The 20,652-nt window shown below is 42.4% G+C and overlaps 1 pseudogene; it reads left to right on the forward strand.

The window, feature by feature from the left end:
* The first annotated feature begins 12,689 nt into the window (after nucleotides 1–12,689).
* LOC140739069 (uncharacterized) overlaps nucleotides 12,690–20,652 on the forward strand; it is a 44,317-nt pseudogene continuing 36,354 nt past the window's right edge.

Here is a 20,652-nt window from a genome sequence, read left to right on the forward strand (position 1 = left end):
TTCTGGATAATTGGGACCTCCTGGGGCAGTTTGCTCTTGAATATTGCGGCAATATTCTTGCTGGCTGGTTTACTAGAGCTGCTGGGAACAATTTAACCTAATACAGCAGGGGGATGGAAGCCAGTTTGATAGAACCAGCAGGTTTACAAGTAGATTATGTAACATGTAATATGAATGGAAGGAAGGGCAAGCCAAGTATATACAGAGCAAAGAATTAAATTGTACAACAGAGGCAAAATTCAGAAGGGTAAAAAATGTAGGACTGGAGGTGCTGTATTTAAATGCATATAGCATTCAGAATGAAGTAGACGAACTCATGGCGTAATTTAGAGATTGGTCAATATGACGTTGTGGGCTTTACAGGGTCATGACTGAAAGAAGGCCATAGTTAGGAGCTTAACATCAAAGGATATACTTTTAATCGAAAGGACAGGCAGGAAGGCATAGGCGGTGGTGTGGCTCTGTTGGTAAGAGATGGAATTACATCTTCAGAAAGAGGTGACACAGGATCAGAGAATGTTGAATGTTTGTGGGTGGAGTTAAGAAAATGTAAGGGTAAAAAAAATAGAAATCATATATAGGCCTCTAAATAGTAGCCAAGATGTAAGATTGCAAAGGGAGCTTAATGACACAATGGTAATAGAGGAGTTCAATATGAAAGGGGATTGGGAAAATCAGGTTGGTGTCAGGTCACAAGAGAGGGAATTTGTTGAATGCCTAAGGGATGGCTTTTTAGAACAGCTTGTGCTTGAGCCCACTCCAGGAAAGGCTGTCTTAGGTTGGGTGTTGTGTAATAACCCAGATCTTATTAGGGAGCTTAATGTAATGGAACCCTTGGGAGACAGTGATCACAATATGATTGAATTTATACTGCAATGTGAAAGGGAGAAGCATAAGTCAGCACCGCAATGGAATTAAGCAAATTACAAAGGCATGAGAGAGGAGTTTGTCCAAGTGGATTGGAGGAGGATACTGGTGGGGATGACAGCACAGCAGAGTTTATGCAAGTAGTTCACAAGGGGCAGGATAAATATGTCCCACAGAAGAAATTGTTCTCAAATGGCAGGGCTAGGTAACTGTGGCTGACAAGGGAAGTTAAGGACTGCATAAAAGCCAAGGAAAGAGCACATACGGTAGCAAAAGTGAGTGGGAAGTTGGATGATAGGGAAACTTTTACAATTCAACAAAAGGCAACTAAAAATGCTATAAGAAGGGAAAAGATGTAATATAAGGGCAAACTAGCCAATAATAAAAAGCAGGATACCACTAGTATTTTTCAGTTATAAAAAAGAGTAAAAGGGACGTGAGAGTTGATACAGGATCTCTGGAAAATAATACTGGCATGGTAGTAAAGGGGGACAAAGAAATGGCAGATGAACTGAATGGGTACTTTGCATCAGTCTTCACTGTGGAAGTCACACGGAGTGTGCCAGAGGTCCGTGAGTGTCAGGGAGCAGGAATGGTGTCATTGCTATCACAAAGAAAAAAGTGCAAAGCAAACTCAAAGCTCTTAAGGTGGATAAGTCACCTGTACCAGATGGACTACATCCCAGAGTCCTGAGAGAGGTTACTGAAGAGATAACAGATGCATTGGTCATGATCTTTCAGGAATCATTTGATTCTGGCATAGTCCTGTAAGACTGGAAGATTGCAAAATGTCACTCCACTCTTTAAGAAGGGAGGAAGGCAAAAGAAAGGAAATTATAGGCCAGTTAGCATAAGCTCAGTGGTTGGGAAAGTGTTGGAGTGTATTATTAAGGATGAGGTTTCAGGGTACTTGGAGACTAATGATAAATTAAGTCAAAATCAGCATGGTTTCTGTGAAGGGAAATAGTGCCTGACAAATCTGTTTGAGTTCTTCGAGGAAGTAACAAGCAGGGTGGACAAAAGAGAGGCGGTGGAGGTCATTTACTTGGGTTTTCAGAAGGTGTTTGATAAGGTGACACACATGAGACTGCTTAACAAGATAAAATCCTATGCTGTTACAGGGAAGATGTAGTGGAATGGCTGACAGGCAGGAGGCAGTGACTGAGAATAAATGGGCCTCCTCTGGTTGGCTGCCAGTGACTAGCTGTGTTCCTCAGAGTTCAGTATTGGGACCACTACTTTTCACATCGGTTATCAATAATCTGGATAACGGAATTGATAGCTTTGAGGCAAAGTTTGCAGATTATACAAAGATAGATGGAGGGTAGGTAGTGCTGAGGAAGCAATGCAATTGCAGCAGGGCTTGGACAAATTGGAAGAATGGGCAAAGAAGTGGCAGATGGAATACAGTGTTGGGAAATGTATGATAATGCATTTTGGTAAAAGGAATAAAGGTGTGGACTATTATCTAAATGGGGAGAAGATTCAAACATCAGAGGTGCAAAGGGACTTATGAGTCCTTGTGCAAAACTTCCAAAAGGTTAACTTACAAGTTGAGTCTGAAGTACAAAAGGCGAATGCAATGTTGGCATTTATTTGAAGGGGTATAGAATATAAAAGCAAGGGGATAATGCTGAAGGTTTAGAAGACACTAGTCAGGCGCACTTGGAGTATTGTCAACAGTATTGGGCCCCATATCTCAGAAAGTTTGTGCTAACATTGGATAGAGGATGATTCCGGGAATGAACGAGTTAATGTATGAGGAGCATTTGGCAGCTTCGGGGCTGCACTTATTGAAATTTAAGAGAATGTGAGGGATCTCATTGAAACCTGCCAAATGTTAAAAGGACTAGATAGGATGGATGTAGTGAGAATGTTTCCTCTGGTAGGGGTATCCAGAACTAGAGGACACAGCCTCAAAACTGAAGGGTGACCTTTTAGACCAGAGGCAAGGAGGAAACTATCAACAGACGATGCCATTGCCATCACCCTCCACCTGGCCCTAACCCACCTGGACAAAAAAGACATGTACATTCGAATGCTGTTCATAGACTTCAGTTCAGCATTCAACACAATCATCCTTCAGAAACTGATTGGAAAACTGAGCCTACTGAGCCTGAACACCTCCCTCTGCAACTGGATACTAGACTTCCTGACTGGGAGACCTCAGTCAGTCCGGATCGGGAGCAGCATCTCCAACACCATCACACTGAGCACGGGGGGCTCCCCAGGGCTTGTGTGCTCAGTCCACTGTTGTTCACTCTGCTGACCCATGACTGTGCCGCAACACACAGCTCGAACCATATCATCAAGTTCGCCGATGACACAACTATGATGGGTCTCATCAGCAAGAATGACAAGTCAGAATATAGAGAGGAGGTGCAGCGGCTAACAGACTGGTGCAGAGCCAACAACCTGTCTCTTAATGTGAACAAAACAAAAGAGGTGGTTGTTGACTTCAGGAGGGCACAGAGCGACCACTCTCCACTGAACATCGACGGCTCCTCAGTAGAGATTGTTAAGAGAACCAAATTTCTTGGGGTTCACCTGGTGGAGAATCTCACCTGGTCCCTCAACACCAGCTCCATAGCAAAGAAAGCCCAGCAGTGTCTCTACTTTCTGTGAAGGCTGAGGGAAGTCCATCTCCCACCCCCTATCCTCATCACATTCTACAGGGGCTGTATTGAGAGCATCCTGAGCAGCTGCATCACTGCCTGGTTCGGAAATTGCAACATCTCGGATCACAAGACCCTGCAGCGGATAGTGAGGTCAGCTGAGAAGATCATCAGGGTCTCTCTTCCCGCCATTACAGACATTTACACCACACGTTGCATCCACAAAGCAAACAGCATTATGAAGGACCCCACGCACCCCTCATACAAACTCTTCTCCCTCCCAACCTCTGGGAAAAGGCACCGAAGCATTTGGGCTCTCACAACCAGACTATGTGACAGTTTCTACACCCAAGCCAAGCCATCAGACTCCTCAATACCCGAAGCCTGGACTGATACCAACTTACTGCCCTCTACTGTGCCTATTGTCTTGCTTATTATTTATTGTATTGCCTGCACTGTTTTGTGCACTTTATGCAGCCCTGGGTATGTCTGTAATCTAGTGTAGTTTTTTTTTCTGTGTTGTTTTTACATAGTTCAGCATAGTTTTTGTACTGTTTCATGTAGCAACATGGTCCTGAAAAACATTGTCTAGTTTTTACTGTGTACTGTACCAGCAGTTATGGTCAAAATGACAATAAAAAGTGACTTGACTTGAGTTGTTTTAGCAAGAGGGTAGTGAATCTGTGGAATGTTTTACCATAGACTGCAGTGGAGGTGAAGTGTATGAGTATATTTAAGGCAGAAGTTGATCGTTCCCTGATTGGAAAGCGGCCAGTGAGTGAGTGGGCCAGTGAAGGAGTGGAGATTTGAGGCTTTGACTGGAGAGGTTTCTACGAGAAGAGGCGGAGGACAAGCTTGTTCCCAGTTAGTCTTTACAATGACTCCTGAGATGGTGATGTGCCTCTCCTGTGAGATGTGGCAGTCTTGGGGGAACTCCCCTCTCCTGCAAAGTCACATCTGCCAGAAGTGTATGCGGCTGGGCGATATGGAAGACCGCGTGAGGAATCTGGAGCAGCAGCTGGATGACCTTCGACTCATAAGGGAGAATGAGGCAATCATAGATGAGAGCTACAGGGAGGTAGTCACACCTAGGCTTCCAGAAGCAGGTCGTTGGGTAACAGTCCGAGGGGGGAAAGCGAAGGAGAGTAGACAGGTAGTGCAGAGCACCCCTGTAGCCATTCCCATTAATAATAAGTTTACCGTCCTGGATGCTGTTGGTGAGGACGACCAACCAGGTGTGAGCCATGTTGGCAGGGCCTCTGGCACTGAGTCCGACCCTGTGGTGCAGAAGGATGGGACGGAGAAGAGGAGAGCTGTCATTATTGGAGACTCTATAGTCAGGGGAGCAGACAGATTTCGTCGATGTGAGAAGGAAACCCACATGGTTTGTTGTCTCCCGGGTGCCAGGGTCCGGGATGTCTCTGACCGGGTGCATGACATCCTGGTACAAGAGGGAAAGCAACCAAAAATCGTGATACATGTTGGGCCAACGACATAGGCAGGAAGAGGGATGAGATCCTGAAGTGTGGGTTTCAGGATCTAGGCAGAAGGCTGAAGAACAGGACCTCAAGGGTGGCGTTCTGAGGATTGCTGCCAGTGCTGCGTGATAGTGATGGTAAGAATTGGTGGAGATGGCAGTTGAATGCGTGGCTGAGGAGTTGGTGCAGGGGGCAGGGTTTTAGATTTATGGACCATTGGGATCTCTTTTGGGGAAGGTGGGACCTGCATAGATTGGATGGGTTGCACCTGAACTTGATGGGGAGGAATATCCTTGCTGGTAGGTTTGCTAGCATGGTTCGGGAGGGTTTAAACTAATTTGCAAGGGGGATGGGACCTGGAGCGATAGAGCAGTGAAAGAAGTGCCTGGAGTAAAGCCAGATCTAACATATAGAGAGGCTTTGAGGACAGAGCAACAGAATAAAGGGTGTAAAGGTAGTAAGGTGGAAGGGCTAAAGTGTGTGTACTTCAATGCAAGGAGCATCAGGAACAAAGGTGATGAACTGAGAGCTTGGATACATACATGGAATTATGATGTAGTGGTCATTACGGAGACTTGGCTGGCACCAGGGCAGGAATGGATTCTCAATATTCCTGGATTTCAGTGCTTTGAAAGGGATAGAGAGGGGGTGAAATGGGAGGAGGGGTGGCATTACTGGTCGGGGATACTATTACAGCTACAGAAAGGGTGGGTAATGCAGCAGGATCCTCGTTTGAGTCAGTATGGGTGGAAGTCAGGAACAGGAAGGGAGCAGTTACTCTACTGGGAGTATTCTATAGGCCCCCTGGTGGCAGCAAAGATACCGAGGAGCAGAGTGGGAGGCAGATTTTGGAAAGGTGCAAAAATAACAGGGTTGTTATCATGGGTGACTTTAACTTCCCTAATAATGATTGGCACGTGATTAGTTCCAAGGGTTTAGATGGGGCAGAGTTTGTTAAGTGTGTCCAGGATGGATTCCTGTCACAGTATGTTGACAGACCAACTAGGGGGAATGCCATTCTAGATCTAGTATTAGGTAACGAACTGGGTCAGGTCACAGATCTGTCAGTGGGTGAGCATCTGGGGGACAGTGATCACTGCTCCCTGACCTTTAGCATTATCATGGAAAAGGATAGAATCAGAGAGGACAGGAAAATTTTAATTGGGGGTGGGCAAATTATGAGGCTATAAGGCTAGAACTTGCGGGTGTGAATTGGGATGATGTTTTTGCAGGGAAATGTACTATGGACATGTGGTCAATGTTTAAGGATCTCTTGCAGGATGTTAGGGATAAATTTGTCCCAGTGAGGAAGATAAAGAATGGTAGGGTGAAGGAACCATGGGTGACAAGTGAAGTGGAAAATCTAGTCAGATGGAAGAAGGCAGCATACATGAGGTTTAGGAAACAAGGATCAGATGGGTCTATTGAGGAATATAGGGTAACAAGAAAGCAGCTTAAGAAGGGGCTGAGAAGAGCAAGAAGGGGTCATGAGAAGCCCTTGGTGAGTAGGGTAAAGGAAAACCCCAAGGCATTCTTCAATTATGTGAAGAACAAAAGGATGACAGGAGTGAAGGTAGGACCGATTAGAGATAAAAGTGGGAGGATGTGCCTGGAGGCTGTGGAAGTGAGCGAGGTCCTCAATTAATACTTCTCTTCAATATTCACCACTGAGAGGGAATTGATGACGGTGAGGACAATATGAGAGAGGTTGATGTTCTGGAGCATGTTGATATTAAGGGAGAGGAGGTGTTGGAGTTGTTAAAATACATTAGGATGGATAAGTCCCTGGGGCCTGACGGAATATTCCCCAGGCTGCTCCACGAGGCACGGGAAGAGATTGCTGAGCCTCTGGCTAAGATCTTTATGTCCTCGTTGTCCACAGGAATGGTACCAGAGGATTGCAGGGAGGCGAATGTTGTCCCCTTGTTCAAAAAAGGTAGTAGAGATAGTCCAGCTAATTATAGACCAGTGAGCCTTACGTCTGTGGTGGGAAAGCTGTTGGAAAAGATTCTTAGAGATAGGATCTATGGGCATTTAGAGAATCATGGTCTGATCAGGGACAGTCAGCATGGATTTGTGAAGGGCAGATCGTGCCTAACAAGCCTGATAGAGTTGTTTGAGGAGGTGACCAGGCCTATAAATGAGGGTAGTGCAGTGGATGTGATCTACATGGATTTTAGTAAGGCATTTGACAAGGTTCCACATGGTAGGCTTATTCAGAAAGTCAGAAGGCACGGGATCCAGGGAGGTTTGGCCAGGTGGATTCAGAATTGGCTTGCCTGCAGAAGGCAGAAGGTTGTGGTGGAGGGAGTACATTCAGATTGGAGGGTTGTGACTAGTGGTGTCCCACAAGGATCTGTTCTGGGACCTCTTCTTTTTGTGAATTTTATTAACAACCTGGATGTTGGGGTAGAAGGGTGGGTTTGCAAGTTTGCAGACGACACCAAGGTTGGTGGTGTTGTAGATAGTGTAGAAGATTGTCAAAGACTGCAGAGAGACATTGATAGGATGCAGAAGTGGGCTGAGAAGTGGCAGATGGAGTTGAACCCGGAGAAGTGTAAGGTGGTACACTTTGGAAGGACAAACTCCAAGGCAGAGTACAAAGTAAATGGCAGGATACTTGGTAGTGTGGAGGAGCAGAGGGATCTGGGGGGTACATGTCCACAGATCCCTGAAAGTTGCCTCACAGGTAGATAGGGTAGTTAAGAAAGCTTATGGGGTGTTAGCTTTCATAAGTCGAGGGATAGAGTTTAAGAAACGCGATGTAATGATGCAGCTCTATAAAACTCTAGTTAGGCCACACTTGGAGCACTGTGTCCATTTCTGGTCGCCTCAGTATAGGAAGGATGTGGAAGCATTGGAAAGGGTACAGAGGAGATTTACCAGGATGCTGCCTGGTTTAGAGAGTATGGATTATGATTAGAGATTAAGGGAGCTAGGGCTTTACTCTTTGGAGAGAAGGAGTATGAGAGGAGACATGATAGAGGTGTACAAGATATTAAGAGGAATAGACAGAGTGGACATCCAGCGCCTATTCCCCAGGGCACCACTGCTCAGTACAAGAGGACATGGCTTTAAGTTAAGGGGAGGGAATTTCAAGGGGGATATTAGAGGAAGATTCTTCACTCAGAGAGTGGTTAGTGCATGGAATGCACTGCCTGAATCAGTGGTGGAGGCAGATACACTAGTGAAGTTTAAGAGACTACTAGACAGGTATATGGAGGAATTTAAGGTGGGGGGTTATATGGGAGGCAGGGTTTCAGGGTCAGCACAACATTGTGGGCTGAAGGGCCTGTAATGTGCTGTACTATTCTATGGTCTATGATTGATAAGGGCATCAAAGGAGATGGCAAGAAGGCAGGTGTATGGGGTTGAGTGGGATTAAGGATCAGCAATGATGGAATGGCAGAGTAGACTGGAAGGGATGAATGGCCTAATTCTGCTCATATGTCTTATGGTCTTTCCTGATCTTCTTGCTGATCTCTCTGTATGTTACAACTCCTGTTTTTGTATTCTTAGTTTTCTTCAGGTCTCTTCTGGTGTCTCTCATTCCCAGGATCTGCTCTGTTACCCAGGGTCGGGTTTTCCTGCGGAGTTTCCCAAGTATCTCATTAGCTGTTTCAGTCATTTCTTCATTGAACTTAGCTGTCAACGCTTCAGCATCTTCATCAAGCAAGGATTCAGCAATGGAGGGGTCCTTTGGTCCGCCCAAGATGAAATTCATTATGATGTTCTTGATCTTCTTGACTTTCTTTATGCTGATTCTAAAGTTTATTATCCCTAGTTCATGATCACCTTTAATATCAACACCTGGACACGTCCTTATTTTGGCTCTCTCGGTCCAGGACTGAAACTGGTTCTGCACCAGTATGTAATCGATCTGGCTATGATGTATTCTATTGGGCACATGCCAGGTCCAGCATCGTGATGCCTTGTGCTCTCCATGTTGTTGTAGGTGACGAACTCAAGTTGGCATAATTCTTGCCCGTTGGTTGTGGCATTACAGGAGGGACTACAGAGTTCTTTCCAGTTTGCCAATGCGTCTACACCTACCTTGGATTCCAGTTCCCCTGGATGATAAGGATGTCCTTTTTGTCCGCCTTGTCTATAATACCCTGGGGCTGGGTGTAGAATTCTTCCACTTGGTCATCTTCATGATCAGTTGTTGGTGTGTAGGCCTGTATTCCCTAATGTTGAAAGGTGCTGCTCTAAGGTGGATGGAAATAAGCTTGCTAGATACTGGGAAGCACCGAGTTATTGAGTTCTTACGCCATTGGCATTTTGTCAAATTCTCCACTGTAGTATAGTTTATGGCCTTCCTCAGCAAGATGTTCACTGAGGTTTTTCCACCTGACCTCACAGGGTCCCACGATGTGCCAGGTATACCTCTCTAGCTCATATGTGGGCTCCTGCAATTTCCCTGCTTGGGCAAGTGTTCCCACGTTCCGTGTGGCTAATGAGATGTAGTCTTCCCCATGGATTTTCTGTGGTGAAATTACAACAGAAGCAGACTTAACACCTCTGCCCTGCTGTACAACGGATAGCACGGCCCTTGGTGATGTGGGTGGCGACCGATCCGGTATGGAGTCTGTTGCTATGCCCATCATGTCACGTGTCTTGTGCTCGTAAGGCCTGGTGGCACTCATCACTTTCCAGGACAGACCACAACGGATGTCCTCCAACCCGATGGCTCATCATGGTCTCGATCATGTGACCATTGTAGTTATTTAGGAAACTCATCCACCCTGACCGGTGACTTTGTCAATGAGGTCCTTCACCCAGTGGTGCCATGTTAACATCACCCCTCATGTCGTTTAGCTCACCAGCTAAAACAGTACTGGGGTGTGCCACTTGGAGGCAGATGTGAGAGACTTAAGAGATGGATGAGGACTAGTGACACCTGTCCACCCTACTCAGTAGAGTGCAGCTGCTACCAAGCAGTACTACTGTATCCAGAGCCTCCTACACCACAATTATGTTATATTTCCTAATAATCGGAGAAGGATGTTGAAGCCTTCAAATTAATTACAGGTTACAGAGTAGTGCTATTATTTTCCCATGTAAAATAATCTCCCAATCTTCTCATTAATTGCTTTTGAATTCCTGCTGCCAATAGTCCAGGGAGAAATTTATAGTGGCCATTTAACCTACCAAAAATATTCACAACGATGAAAGAAGAACTCAGAGGATATATTGACAAGGAAAGGATGTACAAGCTAAATTTAATTACTCTATAATATATGGATGATTTGATATCCACTTAAGATATTCTCTTTTAAATCTTATCAGGGATTCAAAAGTGAAATAATCTGCACCCAAAGTAAAATAAGGAAGTGGAATGTGCTGTCATAAAGATAACCCAGATACATTTAATTAACATGAATAAGATTAGACTAATTAATTGCTTAAAATCAATTCTGGAATTCTGTAAAGTTTGACTTGACTTGTGGCTTAACTTCAAATACCTATCACTTCATCACATCTATCAACATCTGAGGATGACAAAAATCTATCAACTGCCAGCATTAAATTAACAACTGATTCAACATAATTTGCAGAAGACAGATCTTTTAAGAGGAAGCAAGATAAGTTCATGAAGGAGAAGGAGAAGAATATGGTTAGATCAAGTTGGTAAGAAGTGGTTTGCATGGAGCAGAAATACTGATTAAAAACAGCTGTATGCTTTATATAACTTGATGTATTTCAAAGATTTTTTTCTGTTTATCTCTACTTAAATCAAGACTAATAAGATTGGTCACTTTAGACAGATGAGGCTCGTTAGCTGAGAATGGCTGCTTATCTAGGAAAAGGAGAACTCTGATCTCAAACCTCCACTGCCTTGCGGCTATACCTACTCACGGGGAAGGATTCAGGAGTAATCGTTGAGGGTAAAATCCCAAGCTGGAGTCCCTAAGGCAGTCTTATGTCGAGTTCTCTGCTGACTGGCAACTCTTGCAATGCTGCTGGTACCAAACTGTATTGATCTTTGTCATTCCTTTGTATTCATTAGATGCATGGAGAGGGGGAGCTTGCTACATGGGCAACAGCTTGCTCTCCAAATTGTACTGCCCAGGCTTGCAAATCTAGACAGCTAGGACACAATATCCATGGTCAACTCTGACCAGCTGAGGCCTCCCTCAATAAGATCTGAAGTTAAGTGGTCCCTGTGGAACCCAAACCAAACATTAATGAACAGGTTTTGATGCAGGTTAGCAATGTCTTCGGTCACTTTCCTGATTATGAGGATTGGGTGATAGGATGGTAACTAGCTAGAGTAAACTTGTCTCTTGTACATAAAAGCATAAAACCTTGGTTAATCAAGCAAAAATTTCATTTCCTTCCTCATGGACACCCTGCAGGAGAATGTGATAGTTGTATCATTTTATGCTGGAAAGGTTGCTGAAAGTTCAAACGATAATGGTTCCATTGCCCAAAACACTAGCTACATGAAATGAAAAAACAGCTTCCATTCCTTCGAATAATCAGCACATTTTCATTTACGGTATTATGCAGATTAATACTCAATGTCTATACTGTTATCAAACTAGGGTAAATTTAAAATAAAAACACAAAATGCTGGCAGAACTCAGCAGGCCAGACAGCATCTATGGGAGGAGGTAGTGACGACGTTTCGGGCCGAAACCCTTCATCACCCTCCTGATGAAGGGTTTCGGCCCGAAACATCATCACTACCTCCTCCCATAGATGTTGTCTGGCCTGCTGAGTTCTGCCAGCATTTTGTGTTTTTATTTATTTCCAGCATCTGCTGATTCACCCGTGTTGCCTTTAAATTTAAAACAAGGCAGGTTTCAATCAGGCCTCTACCACCTGTGGCAACAAATTCTTGCTAAAAGAATTCCTCCTCATCTCCATTCTAAATGGATGCCCCACTTTTCGGAGGCTATGCCCTTTGATCTGAAACTCCCCACCAGAGGAAAGATCCTCTCCATATCCACTTTCAATATTTGATGGGTTTCAATGAGATCCCCCCTCATTCTTCTAAATTCCAGTGAGTAGAAGACCCAGAACCATCAATTGTTGCTCATATGATAAGCCTTTCATTCCCAAAATCATTCTCACAAACCTCCTCTGATCCCACCCTAACATCAGTGCATCCTTTCTTAAATAAGAGGTCCAAAGCTGCTCATCGTGCTCCAGGTGAGACCTCGCCAGTACCCTATTAGGTCCCAACATTACATCTTTGTTTTTATACTGTAGTCCACATTGCATTTGCTTTCCTCACCTCTAACTCAATTTGTAAATTAAACTTTAAAGAATCTTGCATAAGGACTCCTAATTTCCTTTGCACCTCGGATTCTTTTATTTTCTTCCTGGTAGGAAAATAGTATAGGCTTTTATTCTTTCTACTGAAGTTCATGGCCATACATTTCCCAACATTGTATTCCATCAGCAATTTCTTTGCCCATTCACCTAATCTGTCTAGTCCTTCTGCAGCCTACCTGCTTCCTCAAAACTATCTCCCATTCCACCAATCATCGTGTCACCTGCAGATTTGGCCATGACCCCTTCATTTCTATATACAACCTGGCACATTCTGCAATTAATTTTTTTAAAAACTCCTAACCTCATTAATAAGTTGTCAGTTAACTATCCATCATAAACAGGGTGGGCAGTGCAAAAAGTCTAAGTAACTAGATGCCACCCACCATTAACAACGAATCTCATCGGAAAGTTATTACCTTATTAAAGGAAGGGGTTCTGCGAGGCAATGGGGATGGGGGAAGAAAGTAGGAATGAGAAAGAAAGAGGAAGTGAGGAAGAAAGTGGAGCAAGTAGGAAATGGTTGCAGACAGAAAATGGGTACAGTTAGAAAGTGGGGTTTACGAGCAAAGTGGAATGCGGAAAAAAATGGAAAGAGGAAGAATGTTGGGGTAGAAAGAAAGTGTGATGTTTGAAGAAAGGTTGAACTGTGAGGGAAGGATGTGGAGGAGGAAGAAAACGTGGGGGCATGGTGGAAGAAAGTGGGAGGGTGTGGCTGGAAGGAAACTCTGCTTAGCCTCATCTCACAGGAGAAAGTTTTGTACTTACCTTGAAGATTCACTTCTTGGTTCTGTGTGCAAGAAAGTTGCATTGCTTTAAGCCTGGTTAAAAGGATCAAAGATCAAGGATCAACTCTATTTGCCATATACATTTACATGTATTCGGAATTTGTTGTGGTGTGTTGGTTGGGTGCAACATGCAACAAAAGGCAACATTTAAAAATTATAAGATATAAAGAATTATGGAAAAAAAATGTTAGGCTAAAGTACAGATGTAGAATAAAATGTGCATGAATACATTAATACCCTCATGTACTTACAATGAAAACTGCATTACAAAACGTAAACTGAAGAGATTCTGCAGATGCTGGAAATCCACAGCAACACACAAAATACTGGAGGAGAAAAAATACATAAGTGGTTTAAAGTGTTTCCGGGGCAGTGCAGTGATGGGGGCAATAGATATAGGGTGTTGGTTGGTTAACAGGAATGCTTGATCAGAATAACTGCCTGGTGTTAAAAAAACTTATAAGATGGTGTGAAGATTTTGTTTTAATAGTCCTTTAGTGCTTTCCAGAAAGGAGCTTTTGGAAAAGGAGGATTTGCAGGGTGGGTAATATCCACAATGAGTTTTCCTGTGTGTTTCTTTGCCCTGGTCACTTAAAAGTCCTGCAGTGATGGTAGACTGCAGCCAATGATCTTTTCTGCTGAGTGACAGTTCACTGTAATTTTCTTATATTGTGTAAGGATGTTGCAGCAAACCAGACGGTAATGGCTGATGTGAGGATGCTCTCTGTGATGTATGTTCTGAGGATGATGCAATTTTACCAAATGCCACAAGAAAATCTTTACAAAAATGAAGGAGATATTGTTTTTACACATGCGGTCCTGCAAAATAATAATACCCAGGAACCTGACTGTTGAAATGGTGCTAACTGTACCAGTGTTTATGTCATGTAATTATGGACACCTTTCTTATGTTGAAAATCTGACTGCTATCCGCCCTGTCTTCATAATTTGGTACACATACACGTGCAAACTTCTCCACTCCAAGGAAATCAAAACAACCCATCCAGTCTCTCCTCATCCTAGGAAACATTTTGGTGAATCTCCTTTGCATCTTCGCCAGAGAAATTATGTGCTTGCTAAACTGATGTGATCAAAGCAACACATTACTGCATATTCCAAATATGCCCATATCAGTTCTATAAAACTGTGCTATAACTTGCCTATTCTTACTTTCTATGGCTAACAAGACCAGCATCTAGGATACCTTTTTACCAGCCTATTTACCTGTGCTGCCACCTCAGATCTTTGGACAAAGACATCAAGGTTCCTCTGTCCCTCAATACCCATTAAGGCCAAACTTCTGTGCTTGCCTTGCACTTATTTGACCTCCCAAAATGCATTATTGTGCACTCTGACTCCTCATCTTTTTTTTCTCCAGTCCTGATGAAGGATCTCAGCCCAAAACATCAACTGTTCTCTTTCCATAGATATTGCTTGGCCTGCTGAGTTCCTCCAGCATTTAGTGTGTGTTGCTTGGATTTCCAGCATCTGCAGATTTTCTCTAGTTTATTTTGCACTTACCAGTTTTAAAAACCATCTGTGCAGTTTTTAGCTGGTACTTTCTGACTCAGAGGTGAAAGTGTTCATCTCTCTACAATTTTGACATTGCTGCTCAGTTTACATGCAAATGCAAATATCTTATGTGTATTATAACAGTTGTCCGAAAGGTCAGTGTCTTTCTTCTTTTAATAAAATTATAAAAACTTTATTGCAAGTCTCTGGTGATTTCACTGTTTTTTCTTTACCTTTCACAAATATTCTATGATTGAGTTTATGTCAGTCTATGCCAGGAGGATTGAGTAAATAGCATTCGACCACAGAATTGCCCAGCATTGATCATTTTCAAGAACATAAAGGCCAACCCTATCTTCATTACCTTCAAAGGCATCAGCCTTGACAAATCCTCAGCTGTCATCAGTTTGCGGACCAATATTGATTAGAAGCTCAACATAGCCTGATGTACAGCATCTTGCCTACAAGAGCAGTACAGAAGCTTTGTAGTTTGTAATGAGTGATTCACTACATGACCAGCCTAAATCCCTAGACCACCTGCAAAATTTAGATGTCAATGGAATACTTAGTGCTTTCTGGATGTTTACAACCACTGCATTGTAAAGATCAATTTCATTCAAGACAAGAAGCCCATCTGAATAAAACTCTTTACAACACTATGTTTCCAATATTTTTATTTGTAGACTCTACTGATATAAATCATGTTAGTTTGACAGATCTGCTACTCTTACCACCCAGAAAACAAGAACAGCAATGTCAGAGAAAAACAAACTTGCCTCATCTCAAATCATAATCAAAAAATTACCTACCTAACAATATCATGGGGAAATTATCTCAAGAATTACAGTGGTTCATATAGTTCTACCGCAATCTTCTCTGATTACTAATAGAGGCAATAAAACAGAAGGATCCAAATCAAGAATAGAGATAAAACCAGGTAAACAAGGTAATTATGGGCCTGCAATGCTGCACATGTATGTAAACACATAGGCTGGGTGGGTCCATGAAGACATATGCCACCTTTAAGGAATTGCCTTCTGAAGATGTCCTCGATGGTGGGGAGGCCAATACCCATGATGAAACTGGCTGAGTTTACAACCATCTACAGCTCCTTCCAATCCTGGGCAGTGGTCCATCCATGACATACAGTGATGCAGCCAGTTAGAATGATCTTCACAGTGCATCTGTAGAAATTTGCTCGAGTCTTTGCTGAGATACCAAATCCCCTCAAATTCTTAATGAAATGTAGATTCTTAATGAAGTACAGCTGCAGGTGTGCCCTCTTTGTAAATACATCAATATGTTGTGCCCAGGATAGATCTTCAGAGATGTTGACATGGAGGAACTTAAACTGCACATCCTTATCACTACTGACCCTTGATGAGGACAGGTTTGTGTGCCCTCAATTTACCCTTCCTGAAATTAACAATCAATTCCTTGTCTTTACTGACATACAAAGTTGTTGTTGTGATGCCACTCAACTAACCAATCTAACTCACTACTTTAAGCTTCCTCTTCACCATATGAGATTCTGCTGATAACAGCTGTGTCCTCAATGAATTTATAGATGGTGTTTCTGCTGCACCTAGTCACTCAGTCCATAGTGAAGAGTGAGTAGAGCAAGTATGCATCCTTGAGGTGGACTGCCAGCGAGGAGGAGTCTTTTTTCTCTTCTGCCTGACCAATTTGACTTTTTCCACAGAGTTGATAAAATAAATTTATGAGGGCAATGTAGTTGATGCAGTCAATGGAAATTGAACAGAACAGCACAGGACATGATGAGATTTCACAAGTTCCTACAAGGGAGACTGGTGCAAAAAGGTAGAGTCTATTGGATTCAGAACAAGATTGTAAATGGATCCAAGATTAATTTGAATATATGAGGCAGAGAATGACGGCCACGGGGACATACAACTTGGAAACAAGCCCTTTAGTCCACTGAGTCCACACCAACTATCAAACACCCTTTTATACTAATTCTACGTTAATCTCACCTTTTGTTCTCCACATATTCTCATTAATGGTAGAGTGTTGTTCTTATGGTTAGAAGCCTCTGACTTGTTGTATACCACAGAGAGTCATGCTGGGACCCTTACTGTTTGTTGTATGCGTTAATAATCTGAATATTAATGCAGGACGTATGATGGCTAAGTTTGAAGTTAATGGAAAAGATAGTACCTTTTTTAATAATGAAGAGGACAGTCATAGGCTAGAGGATTATATTGATCAGCTGGTAAGAGGGTATAATTAATTGTGGATGTTAGTTAATTATAATAAGTACAATAAGTACCCTTATTGGGAAGCCTAATAAGGATACAACATACACAGTGATGGTAGGGCCCGAGGGTGTGCTAGGATCAGAGAAACAAGGATTCTTGAAAAAGGCAGCATGGGTAGAAAAGGTTGTGTCAAAGACATAAGGGATAATTGCTTGGATTAGTCAGGACATGGAATATGTCATGGCTGCCACAGTTGTGTAGCATTTAGCACAACACCTGCACAACATGGGACCTTCTGGATTTCCGATTTCAATTCCAGCACTTTTCCGAAAGGAGGCTCCACATGTCCTCCCTACGGAAGCATGGGTTTTCCCTGGGTGCTCCAGTTTCCCCCCCATGGTCCAAAAACATACAGGGTAGATTAATTCATCAGTGTAATTTATCCAATAGTTAGATTAAGGTTAATTAGTTGGCAGCATGGCTCAAAGGACCAGAAGAGCTTACCCCATGCTGCATCACTAAATAAAATAAAATAAGAAACATATATAAGAGCAGCAAGGTTAAGGTACCAACTTATATGACCCTTTGCATTGTTGAGGGTGCGGAGGAGATTCACCAGGATCTTGTTTCAGCTATGAGGAGAGACTGAAAAGAATGAGTTTGTTTACCTTGGAGCAGAGGAGGCTGGGTAAAGAATCCAATGCAAGCATACAGACTTTGGGTAAATATGAGGAAATGCTTTGGCATTACAGAGGCATCTAAAATACAGGGCATAGAGTAAGTGAAAGGGGTAAGAGATTTGGAGGGGACTTGAAGAAATATTTATTAACCAAAATGGAATCTCTGCCTGTGTCAGTAGTGGAGGGGGATCATCTCACACCATTTAGGAACTAGCTAGAAGAGCAATTGAATCAGCAATATATAAAAGGCTACAGTTGAAGGGCTAATAAATGGGATTAGTGTATGTAGGTATGCAATGGTCACATGGATATAGCAGGCCAGTGGTCCTTTCTCAGTGCTGAATACCTTTATGACAATCAAATTATTCATATTCATATGATATTCCAAAGGTCTTCTCAGTCAATGAAGTACATTGAAATATATTGATATTTTAAATAAAAAATTTTAGTTAATGGGTTCACAGCTAGCAATTGAGCTCTCTGGAGTTAAATGAGGAATAACTGAAGATCAGGATAGGAGAATAAGCTCTTCTGCTCTTGCACCATATATTTCCATGGGATCTTTTACATCTGGGACTACTTTATCCAAATAGCAGTTCCTCTGACAAGCATAAACTTCATTATGGACCCACATGTTAGCACATATATGTCAAACTCAAGGCCTGCGGGCCAAATGCAGCCCACGGTGGAATTATCTTTGGCCCGCGAGATAATATCTAATTACTATTAAAGCTGGCCCCAATAATCAAAGCACCTATGGCGTATGATATGGCTAATGCTGAGTTTATTCAGGTACCAGGTTTTCAGGGTTTTTAGTGTTTATTCGGCAGTCTTGCTCGGCAGTCTTCTTCATAAGAAACGGAATTTGTAAAGTGAAACACTTTGTAGTTATAGCAGAGACTGAGACACATGAGAGCAGTCTGAAAAAACGGAGGCAACGAAAGCTGCGTTCGCACGCGTCCGACTGATCAGGCCCGCATGAAGCTGCATTTTGCTCAATCCGGCCTGTGACCTAAAATGAGTTTGACACCCCTGTGTTAGCACATAATTAATGCACAGGATCACTGGAGTGAGCTTGAACTCACAATTTTGTGTCTCTGAGGTGAACTTCTAATAAATTAAGCAGTTGACAATATCGCTACGATCACTGGCATTCCACAGAAGGAAATTTAAAACAATACTCTTCCCTCATTATTTGATTATGATTGAAAACCTGCAGGCAGTGCAAACCTGATATTACAGAAGGAAGTACTAGAAATACTCACAGGTCAGAAATTATCCAAAAAGGAGGAAACAGGCATCTGAACAAGAATCATTGACATAAATATAAACACTATTTCTCTTTCCGCTGAAGCTGCTAGATCTGCCACATATTTCAAACACCTTAAGTTTATTTTATCTGACTTTGAGTTTGTACAAATAATTTGTATCATAATTACCCTTAAAATATGCACCTTTTGAGTTTCTGTGCCCCACACCATGCAAGATATAAAAATGAACCTTTAAAGAAAGAAATAGCCATTACACTAAACAGTGGTTAATGCATTTTCTGAACAAGAGTTTCAATAGCAAATAATTTGCAGTAGTGACTGAGACCTGCTCGCTGCCTCCAGGATGTTCAACATAAAAATGTAATAGTTAGAGAGAAAATTACTTTACACCTACTCAACATTTCAGATATATAGGATATTCTCTGGTATAATGCACCAAGTCAAAGGGACTTTCCAAGATCATAGATTTTCTTGTTTCTGTAAGCCATAGCACAAAATTTAGAGGTAATTACATTCTGAATACCAAATCTGCTAAATATAGAACTCTTGTTATATCAGATCGTGTTAGTAACATATAGGTGTAAATTCGATTTTGATTAGCTATCTCAAAGATCTAATTCAGAAAATAATAAATTGAGAATATTGTTTAATGTAGATTAAAAAATAATGAACTTCTTGAGATAGTAACAAATTAGATATATCAGATATGTAATTTGAAATAAAAATATAATGCAACAATTTTGTTTGAACATCAAATAAAAATAATCATACTCCAACTTCTGAGCATAAAAGAAATTCAGATATACAGTATATTACAATTTACATAACACAACTGAATTGAAATATTTAGATTTCTCCAGCTCAACAGCAGGAATCGAAGCTATACCCAAGTTCATACAGGCTTTTTGATAGAACATCTATCGAATTCAAGGCGAAGGAACTGAAAACAATATTAAAAATCCTCAATAAATTCACAAGGAAGATCATTATTGTCATGTCATTTCTGTTTTTCAGGTCTGAAAGCCCTACATTTTTCCACTTCAAGGAAATCGCTATTAGAAATTTGTTAGAAGGAGCTTAAAATCTCAGTACCTGAGAAGAGTTGAGGTCCCAAGTGCAGAGATACTGACATAGAATTAACAGCTAACTTAGTTTTAATAAGAACTTCTTTCCAGGAATGTGGGCAAAGGTAAGCAGTGGGTGTTGTTATTGCTGTGCTTTGGTCAAGCCTTGACAAGGCTCACGCACAAGGAAGAGTGTTAAATACAATTACTAGAAATCCTAATTGGCTGGAATATCTGCATTTTTACATGCGTGATTGTTGTCCCCTTTCAGCTGCCCGCCTTGGCCCATTTCTACATGCATTTGTAGCATTTGACCATTCCCCCAGAACCTGCAGCAGTGTCCGCGGCTGTGACCCTCCCAAGATGCCAGAAGCATGTGCACAGTGAAAGTCCTACATGAGATGTGTGTCCAATATGTACCGAGCCTGGAAACCAAGAACGTTTCTCTGGGTCATACCACTCGCATCATTAAGGGACTGGACACTGTCCCACACTCTGTGAGATGCCAGGATACACTGCATGGAATAGACCAGAGACCCATCCATCAAAAGGGAAGAAGAGGTGGGTGGGGGGGTGACTGGAGCAAGGAGGGAGGTAGTTACTGACTTGAGCTGGGAAACATGGAACACAGGGTGAATCTTCTTGGATGACGGTAGGTGCAGTATATAGGAGGTTCTGTTGATAGGCTTCTCCACTATGAATAGTCCTATGTAGCTCCCAAAGCAGAACAGGATGTGAACTGTGGTCTTCAATCAGACACTATGTCCCAAGGGAAGCCATGCAATCTGAGCATGTGGCAGGAACTTGGGCAAAGCAATGAAGTGGGCTGCTTTATCGAACCGGTCCACATCTACCAGAATGGTAGTGTTCCCATCTG

Source organism: Hemitrygon akajei, chromosome 15 (assembly GCF_048418815.1).
Source record: "Hemitrygon akajei chromosome 15, sHemAka1.3, whole genome shotgun sequence".
Lineage (NCBI taxonomy): Eukaryota > Metazoa > Chordata > Chondrichthyes > Myliobatiformes > Dasyatidae > Hemitrygon > Hemitrygon akajei.